Raw genomic sequence first — 19,170 nt, 5'->3', positions numbered from 1 at the left:
GCCTTTACATAATTCTTTGCCCATTTTTTAAATTTCTTTAGAACAGATTCCTAAAAGTAGAGTTATTTGACCAAAAGGTATGGATTCTATTTAATTTCTTAATAGTTAGTCATCAAGATGCTTTCAAAGACACTGGTAATAACTTATATTTCCATCACAGGTTATGATCATTCCTGTCTCACTGCACTTTAATTAGCATATTAATTAGTATATTGCCATTTTTTATCTGTCAATTTCGTTGATATTTTGTTTGATAAAGATATAATTTGCGGTTGGAAATCGATACCTTATTTTGACTTGATATTAAATATTTTTTTACATTTTGTGGCCATTTACATTGATTTCTTTGTGAATGGTGAATTAATAGCCTTCGTGGACTCTTTCCCTCCTAGGAAGGGGACCAAGGAGAGGCATGGACACCAGGAGGCAGGGGTTACAGGGCCATCTTCAAGCCTGTCTGTCACAATCAGCTCAAAGTCAGCTTGAGATTTACTTGAGGCTTTAGGAGTCCTTGAGTAGTCTAGCTCAAGGGATAAATGTACTGACATCTAAAAAGCCAAGAGGAAGGATTTCTTTTTAGAGCCTTGTCACGTGCTTGGTGCTCCTCATTCCACCACCCTTACGGACGGAGCAGGGACAGAAAGGGATTTTTCACCTTCCACCAAGTGAGAGTGAGAGCTCCAGGCACAGCACTCCGAGAACTTGACACGTGTCCCCTGGCTTTTGGGGAGCACAGGTTCTGAGAAATGAATCCCACCAATCATATGGGGGCCACAGGGAGGTGTCCTGGCTCCTGCCTGAGACAACCGCTTGGAGAGGCGATGGAAGGGGTCGAAAGGGTGGCCACCAGATACCCAGGGGCTGAGAAAGAATTAGAAGTGGCTTGCAGAGGAAAACCATGGTGTGTGCTAAGAACCTCCCATCTGACAGCTCCCCATGAAAGAGACAATCAGCATTGGAGACGGAGAATCAGCATAGCTGGCTGGTAATCATCCCTGCCAGCCAGCAAGACTAGTCCTGACTTGATCTCTCCTCCATCGCCCTCTTTAACCCCAGCAGAGCCAGAGCACGGGGTAAATCAAGGAGAAGAGGAGCAAGATCCCTAAACAGCCAGGAAGCCTATGGCTTTCCTCTGTTCTATTACTGTAACTCTCTGGGCCTGGTTGAGAGAGAAGAGAGGATACAGTTTTAAGTGAACACTACATTGGACAGTGTAATCACTAAATGAGAGTGCTCTTACCATTAAAGTAACCAAAATGCATTTTTAAAAATCCAAAGGTAACTAGAAACTTCTAAAACCTTCCCATGTTTTCATCCAAGGGATGGAAAAGAAACAGTCCTCAAGGCCAGGGGTCAAAGGTCAACAGTGGGGAAGAATAAGGTTATTTTCGGCCTGTGCTCTATCAAGTTGAACTTGGTCAAATATGTAGCAAAAGGAGGACCCCAGGCATTTCTCTCCCCTTTAAAAAACAAGTCTGTAGCTATTCTAATCTGTTTCTTTTTCTAGACTAAATTTCTTAGAAAATTCCTAATTAGGGTTTTTATTAGAGTAGGCCAGGACTTTTAATTTAGAGAATTTACTTCTCCACAATATACATGTTGCCATCTGGAATATTGTACCTCTCCTTTTATTCAATTATTTTTGGAACCCAGTAAAATCTAATATTAGTCATCCTCATTACGTCCTACACAATTATTATTGGCTTTAATCCTGTGAATTTTATGGTTTGTTTTTATTGACGTTTCTGTTGTTGCTACTACGGATGCAGTGTTTTTCTCTCATATCTTAAAACTGGCAATTGAGTTTTAAATTAAATATAGCAATTTGTACATTTAAATTGTGACCAACCACTTTACTAAATTTTCATTAATTTTAGGAACTCTTTAGTTGATTATTTTGTACTTCATGGGTGTGTAGTTAAACTGTCTGCAAATAATGGTAGATATGTCTTCCCACATTATAGCTTTTGTTTCTGCTTTGCATTTTACTGCATTGTCAAAAAAATAGAAAAACATTATCAATGGTGATATGGATCAGATAGGTCTTGTTCTTTATTTTAACTGGAATTTTTTCTAGTGTTTTAACCTTGAGAATGATGTCGGCTATTGTCTTTAGAAAGACTTCCTTTGTGTGTTAAGGAAGTAAAATGTTATTCCTAGTTTTATAAAAATTAGGTCAAGAATGGCTATCTAACCTTTTTTGTCAAAGGCCTTCAGTTAAAGTTATTTAAAGGCCTCCAGTGAAAGACCTTTTAACACCCAAAATAGCAACTCTTGCCAGCGTTTAAACACTCTGGTTTATGCATAATTTAAACTTTATATTATAAATTCAGTCTATATGCTTCTGTTTTGTCTGAAATAAAGATACAAAACATTGTCAGCTTTTATAGATTTTTAAGGCCCATGTAGAACTAATAAATTGACCAACAGGACTCCTAATCACTGGAGTTGTATATACATTCACTTTTCAGAATAGGAGAAATGATAGATTTTTTAAAATTCCATAGTCATATTAATAGCGGCTAACATTTTCAGCACTTGTGGGCATTTATGAAAGAATACGGTACCAAGAGGAGCCCATGGATGTTCACTGAGAATAACACATATCAAATTAGCCAACTTACTTTTTTATAAAGTTCTAAAATGAGAAATACTTGGTAGACAGAGTGAAATCTGGTTTTCATAAATTCATTTACTTAGTAAAGCCTCTCTTGATGTTCTTCTTGGTAAAATGGAAAAATATGGATTGTAGTATAGCTTTGCAGCTATTTGAAATTGGAGTCTAAATAGTGGTTCTGTGCTCCTAAGAGGAATTATCAGGAGATTCTCTTAATCCTTCCCTTTCAATATTTTTGTCAGTTATTGGGATGAAGGTATAGGAGGTGAAGCGTGAAGCGTGCCAAACTCCAAAATGTCACAAAGCTGCAGAAGAGAAGAAATCAAATGGCCAAAAACAAATAAATAAATGAATAACTTACATGATCTTAATAACTTGAAACATAAGGTGGAAATCTAAAGAAAAAACAAATCTTAGGAAAATGAGTATGCGCAAGTGACCAGCAGATGAGTCTCATACGTGTACTGGAGGTTGAAACGACTGACTTGCTTGTTTACGCCAACAGCATCAGCAGCAAACATTTTTTTTTTAAAGAGTTATTTGTTTATTTGAGAGAGAGAGCATGAGGCAGACAGAGGGAGAGGGAGAGAGAGAATCTCACCAGCAGACTCTGTGCTGAGCAGGGAACCCGACGAGGGGTGGGATCGCGGGACCCTGAGATCAGGACCTGAGCCGAAACCAAGAGTCGGACGCTGGACCCACTGCGGCACGCAGGTCCCTCGACAGCAAACGTTTCTGAGTGCCTTCAAGTGTGAGGCTTCTGGTCAACATGGAGTGGCTGGATGTGGTCCTGGGCTGGCTCCCAGGAAGCAGACGGTGGAGTTTAGACACCAGGATGGGTATCAGGAGTGCCCTTGGAATCAACACCTGTGGAAGGTCAGGGAAGGAAGCAGGAGCAGGCAAAGGGAAAAGCCGAACTGATGAAGGCCCAGTAACTGCCTTGGCCAAGCTCCTGAGGAGTGTCAGAACCAGAACGGCTCTGCAGAAGTGTCCCAAGTTGGCGCAAGATGGCCCAGCCTCTGTACTCCCACATTAATCAACCCTTGGATGTGGGCCGCCGGGGGGAAGGGGCCCGACCTTGGACGAGGCGGCTCTCTGCAGCTGAGGCAAACCCTGAAGGGGCTGACAGCTGAAGACTATCTACACACAGCGCTGCCAGCAGCTGGGTCAACAAATCCTTCGGGGAAGGGGTTTCTGGGCCATGAATCACAGTGTCCACCACAGTGGGAAGCCCCAGGGCCTGCTCCAAGCCCGTAAGAAATACTGGGGAGAATGTATTTTTTTTTAATGCTTTTAATACATGGTGAAACATAAAAAAGCAAGAAAGGGTGCCAAAAGTGAAGAAGGAACTGACAGGCAAATCCTAAGAACCAGATACATGCCTTAGGGGGACATGGTTTTAAGCTCACCAAGGAGGAAATGAGAGCGTTAGTCTCTATTCCCAGTCATCTACCAGAAAGGAGAACTGCCAGCTCATCTCTTGTGTGTGTGGTCCAAATCTGTACTATCCTCAAGGTGAAAGAACCCTAAAAGGATATATTAATGTAAAAATTAATCTAAAAATGGTCTGTGCATAAATTAAAAACACCCCGTGGATGTCCCCACCTTCAGCATACCTGAGGATCCAGTGGTAAACAGCACCAGCCAGAGGATGAGCTCGCATGCACAATGAAGGCCATACAGGTAAAAACCTTCAAATGCCAGGATCTACAAACTTAGAGCATTCTGAAAGAGACTTCAAGATACATATGCTTAAAAAAAAAAAAAAAAAACCAACAAAATCCAAAAAGCAGATCAACTGGAGAAAATAACAAATAGAAATTCTAGAAATTGTGAGTACAGACATTGAGGTTTTTTTTTAAAGTTCAACTGATGACCCACTCACCACACCGTTAAAGAGAAAAAGGATTAAATTGGAAAACTGATATGTACAGATCACCTGGAATGCAGCCCAAAAGGATAAGAAATGGAAAAATATGCAACTGTCTACTCTGTTCAGTTATTAAATAACTAGTCTGTGCCAGGTGTTGTGCTGGACATGGGGAATACCATAGTGAACCAGAAAGAGTCAGAGTGACTCAGGAGATTTATGTTGGTGTCACCAAAACATGCTCTACACTTTTCTAATCTATGACCCTTATAAAATAAAGTGAAGAAAGTAAATGATAAATAGCAAGAAAAGCTATCTGGTCATGTGGTCTGGGGTTCTGGCAAGCTAATGAGGAAGCATTTGTCCCTCTCTCCTTTTTTACTGGTTAACCAGATCTGCAACAATGTGCTCCTTTCTGTACCCCGCAGTTTAAAGCTGGATGTGATAAATTACAGAGTCCAGACTCAGGAGACAAAAATATTGAGCAGCCTAGAACATACATCATCTAAGAAAAAGTTGAAGCGTTCTTAGCCAGGAAGAGAGCGTACATAGGTGCAAAACCTTCCACGACGTTCCAACCCCAAAGTGTGATTCAGTTTAAGGCTTCCGTGGCAGAAATGAACCATTTACCGCTTTCTTTCCTCCAGTTCCACAGCTGAACTCCAGTCCCAGCCTTTCCTGCGGGTTGGTGAGGTCACGTTACCAAGCTCTAGCCAGTGGCCTGGAACTAGGAGCACCGGCGCTGCTTCTAAGCCTGGACCGGAAAAGCCTCGCGCCTGCCTGTGCCCTCTCTCACTGTCTGTGGACGAGGTGCAGAACACGGGGGCCTCGGACACCAATGTTCAAGGTCGGAAAGCCACAGTATGGGAGGAGCCGTGGTCCCCGAGTAACTGCATGCAGCAAAGCTTCCCCCGATTAGGCATGTTTATTTCCAACCTGACGTGATTAAGAAATGCACTCTTAGCCTACTTGACCATTAGGCATTTTGCTTTTATTTATTTTTTCTAATACTAGCTCACATTACCTTAACTAATACAGTTTCTTTAAATAGAATTCGCATCCAATTTTCACTCCCAATTCCTGCCTGATTCGTTCTAATGGAATTCTATTTATGGCAGTTCTGTGTCCCCTAGGGAAGCACTCTTGCAGGGAGAGAGCTTTGCCCCGGCCTTGAATTCTTTTTGTCGCAGAGCTTGGTGTATCATCTTGTCACTGCTCCAGATTCTCTCAAGAAGAGGGAAGTTTTTACTTATTCTTCTCCTCCAGAAATTAACTCAGACGTCTGCTCCTCAACCAAACCGAGTGGCTTGAACCCTGGGACTCTTTCATGTTCATGTGCATATCCTTAAGCCCTATCACAATGCTAGGCATGTGGCAAGTAATTGTTGATTAAATCAATAATCAAACAGTAGAGGAGCATCACAGATGTGAAGCTATGCCTGTGATCTCTGGTTCTTCATGAGAAAACGAAACAGAATTATCTAACAAAAAGAACACAGAGAGCTATGTCTGCAAACCTATATAAAACTATATCAGTGCAGATTACACACGTCTATGTGTATGTTTGTATACAGAAGAAAACAGGTTGATTTCAAATCAGTTATTTCTGTGTATAAAACCAACAGCCTCTTTTTTGTTGTTGTTCTTTTTACACGATCAAGGAAACCTGAATGTGTAGCTATTTTTAAAATACACTCAAGGCTCCCCCAAGCAAATGGTCTCCCGCTAAATTAGTAAATGAGTAATGGTAATGAGATTACTCTGAGAATAGCACATGTCAGAAAGCTGTACTGCTCACGAACACGAAACCAGCAACCAAGCCTTTTAGGAAATCTTACTCTGCTATTGCACGAGCACATCTATTCAGCTCAAGGCCAAATATCTAATAGATCCCTGATTTTTATGAACAGAAGTAAAAATTTAGACAATGCTTAAGGGCAATGCCTTCCTACCTTTCTCTGGGATCTGTGCTGGGAACAGAAATAAGAGAATGAGAAGAAATATGGTGTGTCCCTTGTTATTTTGAGAGACAAAGAGAAAAAGGCAGTGCTTGCTAAGTAAAAAGGGTCTAATTATGGTGTCCGTCAGTGCTGTAGAAATCTAAACCCACTCCTCTTTGGGCCTCCTGCCCCTGTCCTCCTGTATCCTCCTGAACTCCCGTGTCTCCTTCTCCTTCCGGAAGATTTGTGAGGACAGGAGTCATTGTTTACCACACATTTGATCCCAGGGACCTGGTGCCAGCTGAGGCTTTAGTAAATGTTTATCAAATAATCTTGGCTTTTCCTAAAAGCATTAAGCCAATTGTGATAAACTCTCCCGTGGTTAAGAGTAGACTTGCAAGAACAGAGCACAAAAATAATCAATAGCCACATACCCTCTCTTCTGACTAGAATGTCAATTCCACAAAAACAGGAAGCTGGTCTTACTCATGGCAGTAACCCCAACATGCACCCCATAGGCATTTGTTGAGTAAATGCATGGCCTCACTCGTAATCCTTTGAGGAAATTCCACTCCGTAACATAGTTTTATCATGATGAATCCTTGACATTATCACTCCCCCAATTCACTTTGTTTGCTCAGAATTTGCCTGCTGGCTTCCTGCACTCGATTCACTATCTATAGATGCTGTAACGATGACTGCAAATTGCACAACATAGAAGAACACTCTTCATTATCACATGGCTCCGTGGGTCCCATGTCCAGGTGGGCTCAGAGCCTCTGCTGAAATCACTGTGTCAGCCAGGCTGGAGGCTCTGGGGGAGAATCTACTTCAGACTCATTCAGGTTGTTGGCAGAATCCAGTCCCAAGTGGTAGTAAGACTGCGTCCTCATTTCCTTGCTGGTTGTTGACCGAGGATCACACTCAGCTTCTAAAGCCACCCACATTCCCTGGCTCATAAACCCTTTCATCTTCAGAGTCAACAATGACGAGTCCTTCTCACACCTCGAATTTCTTTGGGCTCCCCATCTGCCTCACATCTCCTGCCTTCTTCTTTTGTCACATCTTTGCCTTACTCTTCTGCTTCTAAGGGTTCATGTGGTTACAGTGGGCCTCTCATAATTGCCTGTCTTAGTTCACGTGGGCTGCTATAGTAAAATCACCCTAGACTGAGAGGCCCAAACAACAAATATTCATTTCTTACATTTTTGGATGCTGGAAAACTCAAGATCAAGGCCCCGGGAGATGCCATGTCTAGGTGGACTTGCTTCCTAGTTCACAGACAACAGTCTTCTTGCTGTGTCCCCACAGAGCAGAAAGGGGTCTCTTTCATAAGGGCTCAGATACCATCATGAGGCTCCATTCTTGTGACCTCATCACCTCCCAAAGGCCTCCCTCTAACACCATCCCTCTGAGCAGTAGGATTTCAAAATGTGAATTTTGGGGAGCACAAACATTCAGTTCATAACACTCCCCATTTTAAGGTCAGGAACCTTAATGATTAGGAACCTTAATTCCATCTGCAAAATCCCTTCACAACAGTACTGAGATTAGTGTTTGAATAACTGTGTAATGGGAATTCGGGAGGACTTCTTTAGAACTCTATGACACTGGGAGTGAGCAAACAAAGAAAATGCAGGGCTGCCTGGCTGGCTCAGTCATTAGAACGTGTGACTCTTTGATCTCAGGGATATGAGTTCGAGCCCCATGTTGGACGTAGAGATTACTTAAAAGAAAAAAAAAAAAGAAAATGCCACAGACAGAAGCCAGTCTGTATGTAACCTCATCTCAGAAGCAACTTCTCGTTTCTTCTGTCATTTTCTGTTTGTTAGAAGCAAGTCAATGAGCCCAGCTCCTGCTCAAGGGGAAGGGACACACAGGCCTTGAGTACTAGTAGGCAGGGATCATTGGGGACTGTCTTAGAGGCTGCCTACCACAGAAGGGGAAAGTAATTACACTTTATTGTGACACAGCTGTTAAGAGCACTTGTATAATCATAATAATGTAAATACCGAACATACTGGATGATGTAAATAAAATTATCAACATCATACTGAGAGGAAAAGGTTATACAGTAGATAAATGTGTTTGGTGAGAGCGGAGGGACAAAAGAAAGCTAAATCCTCATAGTCAATCATGAGGAGTCAATATAAAATAGGTTTAAATGGCAGATCAAGACAAAGCACTAAGTCTGTTATTTAAAGATAAGAAGGTGAAATGCCAAATAACCAGGTGAAAGAAGTGAAAGTGCTTCTGGGATGGTGAATGTGAGCATGAGGGGCTGCTCACGGAGAAGCCTTATGGGCCTCCTTGACTCTACACCACGTGTGCATATCACTTTGATTGAAAGAACGGGGAACTGGGGGGCGGGGGACGACAAAAAATGAGCACACAGAGCTTTCTCACAGAAAATTATGAAATTATTTGCATCCAGTGAAAACAATGTAATGCATCACTAGCCAAGATGGAAAATCTTGGGCCCAAGCAACACTATACAGGATGCAGAGAATGAAAAGACACGCTGTCCAGCCCGGTGGAGTACCAGAGATCTGTCCAGCCGCACATTGAAGCCAGCCTGCCCCACCCTTGAGGCCTATGACAAGTGGCCAAAAATGCCAGCCCAGAACCTGCCTCTGTTTGCAACCACCCTTGTTTTCTGGTCTGGCTTAGCTGCTGCCTGAGGCTTGGTTTTATTTCTAGATATCAGCCCCACTTTCGACCTTTGGAATTATTTTTATGTTAATTTTACAGCTTTGGGTTATTGGCGAGACACTTAAGTCTGTTCCTGAGCCAAGTCCATTGCCACTGTAAGACCTTGCTCTTCTGCAGAAATGTACTCTGACCACATCATCTTCTGGCTGCCCCCTCCTTGGGGTTCATGTCTCATCCAAATGTTTCCTTCTCAGAGGCTTTCCCTGCGGCAGAGTGGACCCACGCTGGAGGTGCACCCTGCCACAGCTCCCATCCATGTTGTTCACCTCTCCCCATCTCGTTTTATTCATAGCATTTGTCAGAATGTGAAATGACCTTGTTCGCTTACTTTTGCCTCTTTGTTTTATTTCCCATGGCATCCCTGAAGCCCACAACAAGTATCTGGTATCTATCAGTTACCCAATAGATAATTGTTGACTGGAAAAATGGATTGTGTAGTATATTCATTAGTATTTTCTGCAATAATGCGGCATAACAAATCATCCTAAAATTCAATGTCTTAAAACAATGAGCATTTCTTTCTTGCCCATGGATCTATGGGTTTGCTTGAGTTCAGCTGATCTTGGATGAGCTTGGCTGGGCTTGGCTCCAAGCTGGGGGTTGTGCACCATGTGCTTCCTCATTCTTCTTAGACTAGAGACTACCTAGGTCATATTCTTCTCTCAGTACACCACTGGAAAACAAGAAGGCGAGCAAAATGATGCCATGCTTCTTGAAGCTTTGGCTGCAATTGGCACACTATTACTTCTGGGCACATTGCACTGGTCACAGCCAGTCCCATGAGCAACCCAACAGCAATGAGGTTGGAAAGTAGACTCTGCCCACTATTATTTGGGATAATGACACTGAATTAAAAACAAATATACAGATAGGAATGTCTGTATTATTGCTGCTGATTAAATATTAATGTGTCACAGAATAGTAAAGCTATAAAGAATTTGGTCTTGTCCAACCACTTCATTTTGCAAAAGAGAAAATAGACCCAGAGAAGGGAGAGCAAGAGAACACCTTGAGTTCTATGGCAAAGGGGTGGACCTTTAATCCTAGGAAAGGGGAGGGGAGGATTAAGATAAATTATTCAATCTGATCTGCATGAACGAATACAAGAATGAATTGGACTGACAAAAAGGAGCCAGTAGAGAGAGAAACTGAAGATGCAGGAGAAAAAGCAAGGTCTTGGAGAAGACAGGGGATGATACAACCAAATGTGTCAATGGAAGGTGGGCCTTGGAAAGGAAGGATCCTGCCAGAAGGGAGGAGAGATTGAGTAGGTGTATAGACATATTCCTAGGTTTTAAGGAAGGAAAAATAAGAGTTGGAAGAGATCAGGTCTGTGATGTAAAGTACAACACTTCACTGCATGCTGTCCCATAATGAGCCAACAATAACACCATCAAGTGTAAGGTGATTGGTGATGGGCTCCCAGGTCCCAGAACTCCCAGCTGGCTACACCACTTCACAGCATTGTGGGAGGGTATTATAGTCTATAGGGCACCACCTGTACTCAGCACAAAGTCCATGAGTGCAAGCATCATTCCACTGGTGTGACCTCGTTTTCCACACTGAAGTGGGTGTTGGAGTCATTTGCTGAGAGTGAAGGCAGCAAGGGTTGGAAAGGTGGCTTCTGGTAAATGATGAAGGTTTGGAATCCTGTCTAAGGGAAAAGGGGGGAAGTGACCAAAATCACCTAGAGAATTGACCACCAACAGAGGGCCGGCTGCACTGAGATGAGACCACGAATCGAAGCAGTATCCACACTCATGGTTGGATAATTTCCTCTAGCACTCCTCCCTTCAACCGTTTCTGGAGTGCTTTCTAAAGGCCACGAGAAACAGTTCCTAGTTCCAAACAGATTATCATCTAATCAATACATCTATAGAATGACTTAATGACTAGGGAAAGGGCTCTGTTATAAGTCAGAACCCAAAACTAAAAACTAAAGCATGGATTCATGCAAATGTAACCTTTGTGTCTCATCTGCCCGCACCAAATGTCACTGCCATTTGATTTTCTAATAAATTATAGACATATACTGTGTTTAAATGCAAAGTTTAATGAAGCCAATAAAATATGAGCATAAAGCAGTAGAATTTAAACTCCATTCCTGTCCTTTACTACCTAATTGAGAGATACATGTCATTTACCTTGACATAATATTTTTGCAAAAGCCCTTAAAAGAGTTTCGGCTGCAGTATTCCAAAAGGATCCCTGCCGACCACCATTATTTATGATAAACACACGTATATAGATAGAAACATCTACATTGTTGCTGCTTTTTAACTAGTAAGTGTTAGTGTCACAGAATAAGAAAACTGTAAAGAACCTTCCTCTGGTCCAACCATCTCATTTATAGATGAGACAAAAGACATGAGGAAATGAAATGAATTCTTTTTCAGAGGGCACACAGCAAATTAGAGGCACAACAGAAATGAATTTCAAATGTCCTTTTCTTCCCCCACTCCGGGGGCATTCTGGGGCACCAGCTGGTTCCTAACCGGTGCTTGGCAGTCTTGCCACGCAAGCGCTGCGGGTTGCCAGGACAGAGAAAGAAAAGACAGGCGCCGGAGGACTAGCTGGGCACAGTGCCATGCTCTGTCCACACCATCAGAGGGGGCTGCGGGCAGCAGCCCCGCCCCCTGGCAGCCGACCAGCACACGTCTGCTGTGCTAGGTGCGGGGTCAACGCCGGGCCCTCTGGAGGACCAACAGAAGCAGGGAGTCTGCGGCTCAAAGAGGCTTTCTGGCGAGCAGTAGGCATCCCAGCTAAAAACTTGAGTGAATGTGGCCGGTGTGAGGGAGCACAAAGTGTCATTTGCCTCACTTTGGAACCTTTATGAGGTCACTCAGTGCTTAGCTACGAGACAGCCAGCACGCCGTCCGCCCTCATCTTCGCGGACAGGGATGCAGACTGGTGAAGGGATGCTAGTGGGCTCTTTAGTCATCTGATTTCCATCCTCTGCAAACGCCCTGTCTTAGTCCGTGTCTGCTGCTACAATAAAATATTACAGACTGAGTCGCTTATAAACAACAGAAATTTATTTCTCACAGTTCTGGAGGCTGGGAAGTCCAGGAACATGGCCCCAGCAGATTTGCTGTTTGGTAAAGGGCCCACTTTCTGGCTCATAGACAGCACCTTCTTGCTGTGTTCTCGCATGGTGGGAGGCGAGCAAGTCTCTGTCTACCAGAGGCACAAATTCCATTCATGATGCTCCAGCCTCATGACCTAATCACCTCCCCAAGGCCCCACCTCCTAATGCCCTCGCACTGGACGTTAGGATTTCAACATATGAATTTCTAAACATCAGAGGTATTATATAAAAGATAACCATTTCTAAAATACTATGAAGATGTTACGGGGTGGGGTCATGAGAGGTTTTTTTTATTTAACTTTAAACAATATTTATTAACTCTGTTGGAGAAGACAAGGAAATTACTGCGTCGCACTTCCTTCCTCTTCCTCCCCTCTTCCCACCTCAGTTTTCTTCCGTTATGTAACAAATTACCCCAGACTTGGTGGTTTAAACAACAGAAATGTATTCATTTACTGTTCTGGAAGCCAGAAGTCCAAAATCAGTTTCAAAATCAAGTCCAACATCAAGGTGTCTGCAGGGCCACCCTCTCTGGAGGCTCTGGGAGGGATTCCTTGCCTTGCTTCTCCCAGCTTCTGGAGGCTGCAGCGTTCCTGGGGACATGGCCGCGTCATTCCAGTCTCCGCCTCTGTGGTCCCATGGCTTCTCCTCATCTGCCCTGTGTGCCAAGTCTCTCTCTGTCCTATAAGAATATATGTGACTGAGTGCAGGCCCTACCCAGATAATGGACATGATCTCTCCACCCTAACAGCCTGCATGTAATCACATCTAAAAAGTCCTATTGGCCATTTAAAGCAGCAGTCCCAGGTTGCAGAATTAAGACATGACTAACCTTTCCGAAGCATGATTCAGCTTAACACCGTTCAATTATTCCTGTTCCAACAAGTGATGGTTTGTAATAGTCACATTCTCTTCTGTCTTTGCAATCCACACATTTTCTTAGTTCCGCATTTAAGTAGATCGGATGTCCACTGCCAGGCCTTTATCTTCACTTCTCCGTTTCTGAATTCTGACTTTTGATTCGTCCCTTAGTCACTAGCTACTGTTATGCTCTGATTCATTGATTTCGGCCCTTAGACCCATCACATCTTTCCCCTTTGGTTGTTTCATTTTGCTCTGTTACTCTTTGCTCCAATTTCTGAAACTGTCGATCTCTAGCTTGTTTGTTTTCATCTGTGTTGTTTTCTCATAAATAATTTTTAGAGCTATAAATCTCACTCAGTACTGCTTTAGCTGGTTCCACACATTTCACATGTGTTTTCATTTGTTCGGTTTTAAGTACCTTGTGATTTTTCTTGTGGTTTTCCTCTTTCACCAGAGTTATTTTGTAATGCATTTACATTTTGCTTAATTTAGCAGTTTCTGAAAGGGATATGTTTAAATGTGTTGATGTTAAGTACGGTTTTGTTTATTTTCCCCCATAGTTCTGTTTGTGGCTTTTACTTTAGCCTATATTGTAAGGTGCATATATGTTTCTAATTAGCTTCTTGATCTATTGTTTTTTTTACATTCCACTTTTACCCTTATAATATTTTCCCCTTGAATTCCACCTTTAATATCAAAATTGCTATCAGAATTTTGTCTAGTTTGTATTTCTCCATACATTTATTTTCGAGTTTTCTGTATCCTTCAGTTTTAAATGTGTTTCTTCTAAAAAGGTATATTCATAGAACATGCTTTTTATTTTTTTCTTTCTTTTTTTTTATTTTATTATGTTAATCAGCACACATTACATCATTAGTTTTTGATGTAGTGTTCCATGATTCATTGTTTGCGTATAACACCCAGTGCTCCATGCAATACGTGCCCTCTTTACTACCCATCACCAGGCTAACCCATCCTCCCACCACCCTCCCCTCTAGAACCTTCAGTTTGTTTTTCAGAGTCCATCGTCTCTCATGGTTCATCTCCCCCTCCAATTTCCCCCCCTTCACTTTTCCCTTCCTACTTTCTTTTTTTTTTTCTTTTTTAACATATAATGTATTATTTGTTTCAGAGGTACAGATCTGAGATTCAACAGTCTTGCACAATTCACAGCGCTCACCATAGCACATACCCTCCCCAATGTCTATCACCCAGCCACTCCATCCCTCCTACCGCCCCCCACTCCAGCAACCCTCAGTTTGTTTCCTGAGATTAAGAATTCCTCATATCAGTGAGATCATATGATACATGTCTTTCTCTGTTTGACTTATTTAGCTCAGCATAACACCCTCCAGTTCCATCCATGTCGTTGCAAATGGCAAGATCTCATTCCTTTTGATGGCTGCATAATATTCCATTGTATATATATACCACATCTTCTTTATCCATTCATCTGTCGATGGACATCTTGGCTCTTTCCATAGTTTGGCTGTTGTGGACATTGCTGCTATAAACATCAGGGTGCACGTACCCCTTCGGATCACTACATTTGTGTCTTTGGGGTAAATACCCAGTAGTGCAATTGCTGGGTCGTATGGTAGCTCTGTTTTCAACTTTTTGAGGAACCTCCATACTTAGAACATGCTTTTTAAATGAACCTTTTAAACTCTGTCTTTTGTTTGGTAAGTTAAACTCATTTGCATTTATTATTATTTGTATATTAGAATGTATTCCCCCCACACTTTTCATATTTTCTATTTACCATACTTTCTTTCTACTTCCCTTTTCTCTTTTCCTGCCCTTCAAAAAATAGATAGGGTTCTCTTCTCCTGATTTGAAAGTTGCACATTCTATTTTTATTATTTAATGATTATGCCCAATTTAAGATCAAAAGTTGTATTTACATTTATCTTTCAATTTCTTAAATTATTAATGTCAACATCCACTACATAAATAAAACAAGTACTTTGAAGATATAAATTATTATTAAATGTTTGGCATGTTAGGACCATGAATCCAGTTGTGTGTGGTATAGTTTATTCATTTTGTAGTCTTTTTTTTTTTTTGGTAGTATCTTCTAATAGCTGTATTTCCCTGGTTAGTAATATGAAATGAGAGGAGGAGCCAAACTGTTGCTCCTAGTTGGTGTGCCTCTCCTTGTGTGCTTGGAGAAGAAATGGGCATGCGGCCAAAGTGGAAGACCCTGGTTCCACAACCTGACTGTCCCCATCATTTTCTGTACCGGTCCTCTCCCCTGCCCCCAATGAGAAATTTTCTATCCTGACTTTCATTCCCTAGCCCTAAACAAACGTGAAGGGGTGGGTGAAGTAAAGGCCCAGCACCACCCACCACCCTGCTGTCCGACTGTCGTGTTCCTCTCAGCACCGTGAGCACCCACGTTGGCCCCGATGTTGCCTGTGGACCTAGGCAGCACTGGGCCGGCACCGAGGGGAATTTTTGTTTTTATGTTTGTTTTTGGCTTGGGCTTTGTTTTTTAATCCGCCAGTGAAGACACAGACAAAGGTCCTCAAATGTAAGGTGGGAGGAGAAAGAGAACACAACTGGGAAGCTCCCCAGCTCCACCCCCATCTGCTGGTGCTTCCTCCAACTCACCTGCTGCTCTCTCCCCCCTGGGGAAGCAACCACTCCCTATCTCCCTAGGGACGGCCCAGTGTTTAATGTTAAATTTTCAGATTCATATACTTCCTTGCTACTTCCATGGCATCTCTAAGATTGAGTTCAGAGAAGGAACCAGAAGTAATCATTCTTACACCTTCTCCTTTTCATTGTGGGTGAGCTCCTCTAAAGTGTATACATGTTCCTTAATGTTGAACTTGGTTATGATTTTTCTGATAATTTTTATTGCATCTGATGTGACTTTTGTTTTTTAAAGTTTTCCCTTTTAATTTCCATTTCCTTCCTGATCTCTGACAAATTGGTATTTCACATTTTCTGCCATCTTATAATTTGTCAGGTTTCAAAAGACTGTAAGAGAAATCAAAAGCATAAATCGGTGGATTTGGAAGAATATGTGATGAGTCGGGAAAAGCATTCCCATTCTGGGATCTCATTGAGATTCCCTGGGTTAGGTTAGGAAGAGAGAGTCTGAGAGGTAGCAAGATTTGTGTAGAACTTGTGGGTGTCTGAAAAAAAGAAGCTTGACAAGCAAATGATAGCACCTCCAAACAGGATTCAGGAATCTAAGAGGGGAACCCAGACCCTGGGAGACACAGATCCAGAGGAGAAAGTCTGGGTGCTGTGTCAGCAAAGCCTGGCCCGAGCTGCCTTAAGAATGTCCTTGTCCTACTGGGGCCTGAAAGCAGTTGAGAAATCCTGGACGGCCAAGAGCGGCAGAAGGTTGTCGGGGTCCCAGGCAGTTCCACAGGGGGTCTGGTGCCCTGGCATGGAACTAGAGCTTCAGATTAAATTCCTGGCACTTGAGAGGGAGCAAGGAGATTCTAGGAACCTAAACAGTCTTGCTGGTAGGAACATGCAACAGCTAGTCAGCAATCTACAGAGACCGATCACGGACAAACACAATACGAATAAGGACAAGGCACAGCATCATCCACCCCTAGCCCAGAACTCAGGCACAAATCCAGGGCAAGGGACAGGGGCGGCTCAAATCAAATGAAACTAAGTACCACGGTCTCAGTGGCATGGAGGCTCACCATAGGAATTTCTTTCTGTTCTACAAACTCAGATCTTTTTTCCTGCCCCTTGATTGGTGCTCTGAGATTATCCTATGTGGCCTGGGTAATGTGGTCTGCCACATACGGGAAGCACTTCCTTATGCCTCAGCTAACTCCCTCTAAGGAGAAGGCAACAATCTCTCCTCAGCTTGAATTCCAAAGCTGCAGGGATTAAATCCTATTGGTCAAGGGAAGTCTATGTTTCTTTCTATGTAACTATCAACGTAACTGTACTAGATCCTCTTTATTCGGCCAAAATAGGAAGAATGAGCCTTTTTAAAAAGTATAATTCAATGCAGAAGTTAAGACAACCCCTGAGTGATGCCTTTGAGTTCAATAAAGCCTTTGGACCCTTAGTAGAAGAGGAAGAGCTGTGAGGAGAAGGCTGGCAAAGCTGTGAAAGCTTGCAGGGGTGACTTGGAGGGACACAAGGTTGCATGTGCCGCTCATTTCATTCCTACCTTAGGTAACATTTGGGGCACTTATGAAATGTGTGGCATTTTGCATACACTTTGCATACAGTTATTCATTTATTCCTTACACAAACTGTGAGCTAGTGACTATTAACCCCACCGATGGCTCAGGAATTCACTGGTAGAGACAAAGTGACCGATGCTGGTCCAGAGGGGTCGATGACCCACCCAGGTCTTCAGGCCTCCTAAGACTCTTTTCTTAACCATTCAGCTCGTCTGCCAGCCCAGTAGGGCTTCCCCCCGCTTCCCCCAGTTCAAATTATCCCAACAAATGCAATGTAAAAGAAAACTATCCGGTTACTCAGGGACACAATCCTTGAAAATGTATTTATAATTCAGGAAGAGGAGGCAGGGGAGGGCATTCTCTCTTAACCGTGGTAAGCAATCTGTTCAGTTCCCAAAGCAAGAAGTTTGATTTTCTTTTTATCTGGTTTTTATGTTCAGGGGAATATAAATGTCAGGAATCAAGCATCCCCTCTGGATGATGGAGTAATAAATAACTTTCATACCATTTTGCACAGATGCTGTAACTAAATTAAGACCAGGAAAGATATAAACAACTACAGCAACAGACCAATGATGAATCTATTTTTAAGAGCAACTGTTAAATTAGAAAGATTGGTCAAATTAAAAAACTTAGAAGGAAATAATTTAGGCATCAATTCTAAGAAATTCAAAGGAGATCCAGAGCTTGAGTAAGTGAGCAATCCACTCGGCCCAGAAAGGGCTGAAATCATTTCCCCGTGTTTAGCAAAATACCGATTAGTTTTAAGGCATTAAGGAGACTTTATACCTTGGAAGACTTAAAATATTACTGGGAATAGAAGAAAGTATTTCTGAAATAATAAAAAGTGTATACTGTAAATAAAAAACAATATAAAGAATAATATCACTTATCGGTCCTTAAGGAAATTCATACTTAAAACTGAGATAAAAATTTATCCTAAATTGATTCAATTTTATCAATTTAGCTAATATTTTGAACCATTCCAATACAGTGATACCACTCCCGGGTATTTATCCTAAAGTAAATAAATACAAAAATATCAGTAACAACAAATGTTCAGTGAAGCATTATTTAGTAATAGCAATATACTGAAAATGGAATCAAAACAAAGGAAACTAATAATTTGCTCAGTAACCATTATTTGTCACACGTTATCTGGGTACTTTACTTAGGTCATTATATTTAACATAATAATCTAAGTATGCTTTTCCTAACTAGGAAATGATATCAAAGAGGTTAAGTTATCTGTGAAAGATTAGACACATGCAGAGGATTTAATATTTAGTTAAGATACACACATACATAATTGCCTCTATGGTATAATGAAATACATAAAATTATATTTACAAATGGGCATTGAATAGAAGATGCAGACTGCTGATATTTGGTAGAGTAGTGGCATCATGACTGCCTTTCTGTGGTTTTAAAATTTTCCCTATTCATTCATTTATTCAAGAATACTTACTGAATGCCTACATCAATGAGCAAAATAAAATTCATGTCCTTGTGGAGATTACATTCTAGTAGGGGAGAGAAATAATGGATAAATATATACATACATTACATGAAATCAATTATTGATAAATACTGTAAAGAAAATAAAGCAGGGTGTTAGGACTGAGAGTGCTAGGTTACTCTTTTTAGCAATAGTGGCCAAGGAAGTCCTCCTTGATGAGATGGCCTTTGCACAGTGAGTGCAAGGGAGTAAACCACATGGAAATATGGAAGAGCATGATAGGCATGTACAAAGGCCCTGAGGCTGAACTAGAATGCCATACAGACATTATTTAAAAGATACAGGGCAAAGTTCATGTAGTAATGTTAAGTAGAAATAGAATAAGTGAAAAGGCCACAAAATTATAACCATTACCTAATGATTATGTAAAAAAGCACACAAAAAAGAAAGA

General features: G+C 41.8%; 1 protein-coding gene across 9 annotated transcripts in view; it reads left to right on the top strand.

Moving 5' to 3' along the window:
• POU2AF2 (POU class 2 homeobox associating factor 2) overlaps positions 1–19,170 on the top strand; it is a 484,065-nt gene that overhangs the window by 334,835 nt on the left and 130,060 nt on the right. Inside the window, exon 9 of one of the 9 annotated variants that reach the window (XR_013442617.1) lies at positions 5,135–6,560. The exons of the other annotated variants lie outside the window; for them this stretch is intronic. The gene's annotated coding sequence lies outside the window, so the exon portion shown is untranslated. Of the gene's footprint in view, positions 1–5,134; positions 6,561–19,170 lie in introns of those variants that run through there. 9 annotated transcript variants of the gene reach the window in all.

Source organism: Halichoerus grypus, chromosome 11 (assembly GCF_964656455.1).
Source record: "Halichoerus grypus chromosome 11, mHalGry1.hap1.1, whole genome shotgun sequence".
NCBI lineage: Eukaryota > Metazoa > Chordata > Mammalia > Carnivora > Phocidae > Halichoerus > Halichoerus grypus.
The sequence above is the reverse complement of the archived record's forward strand: the minus strand, read 5'-3'. Positions and strand labels throughout refer to the sequence as shown.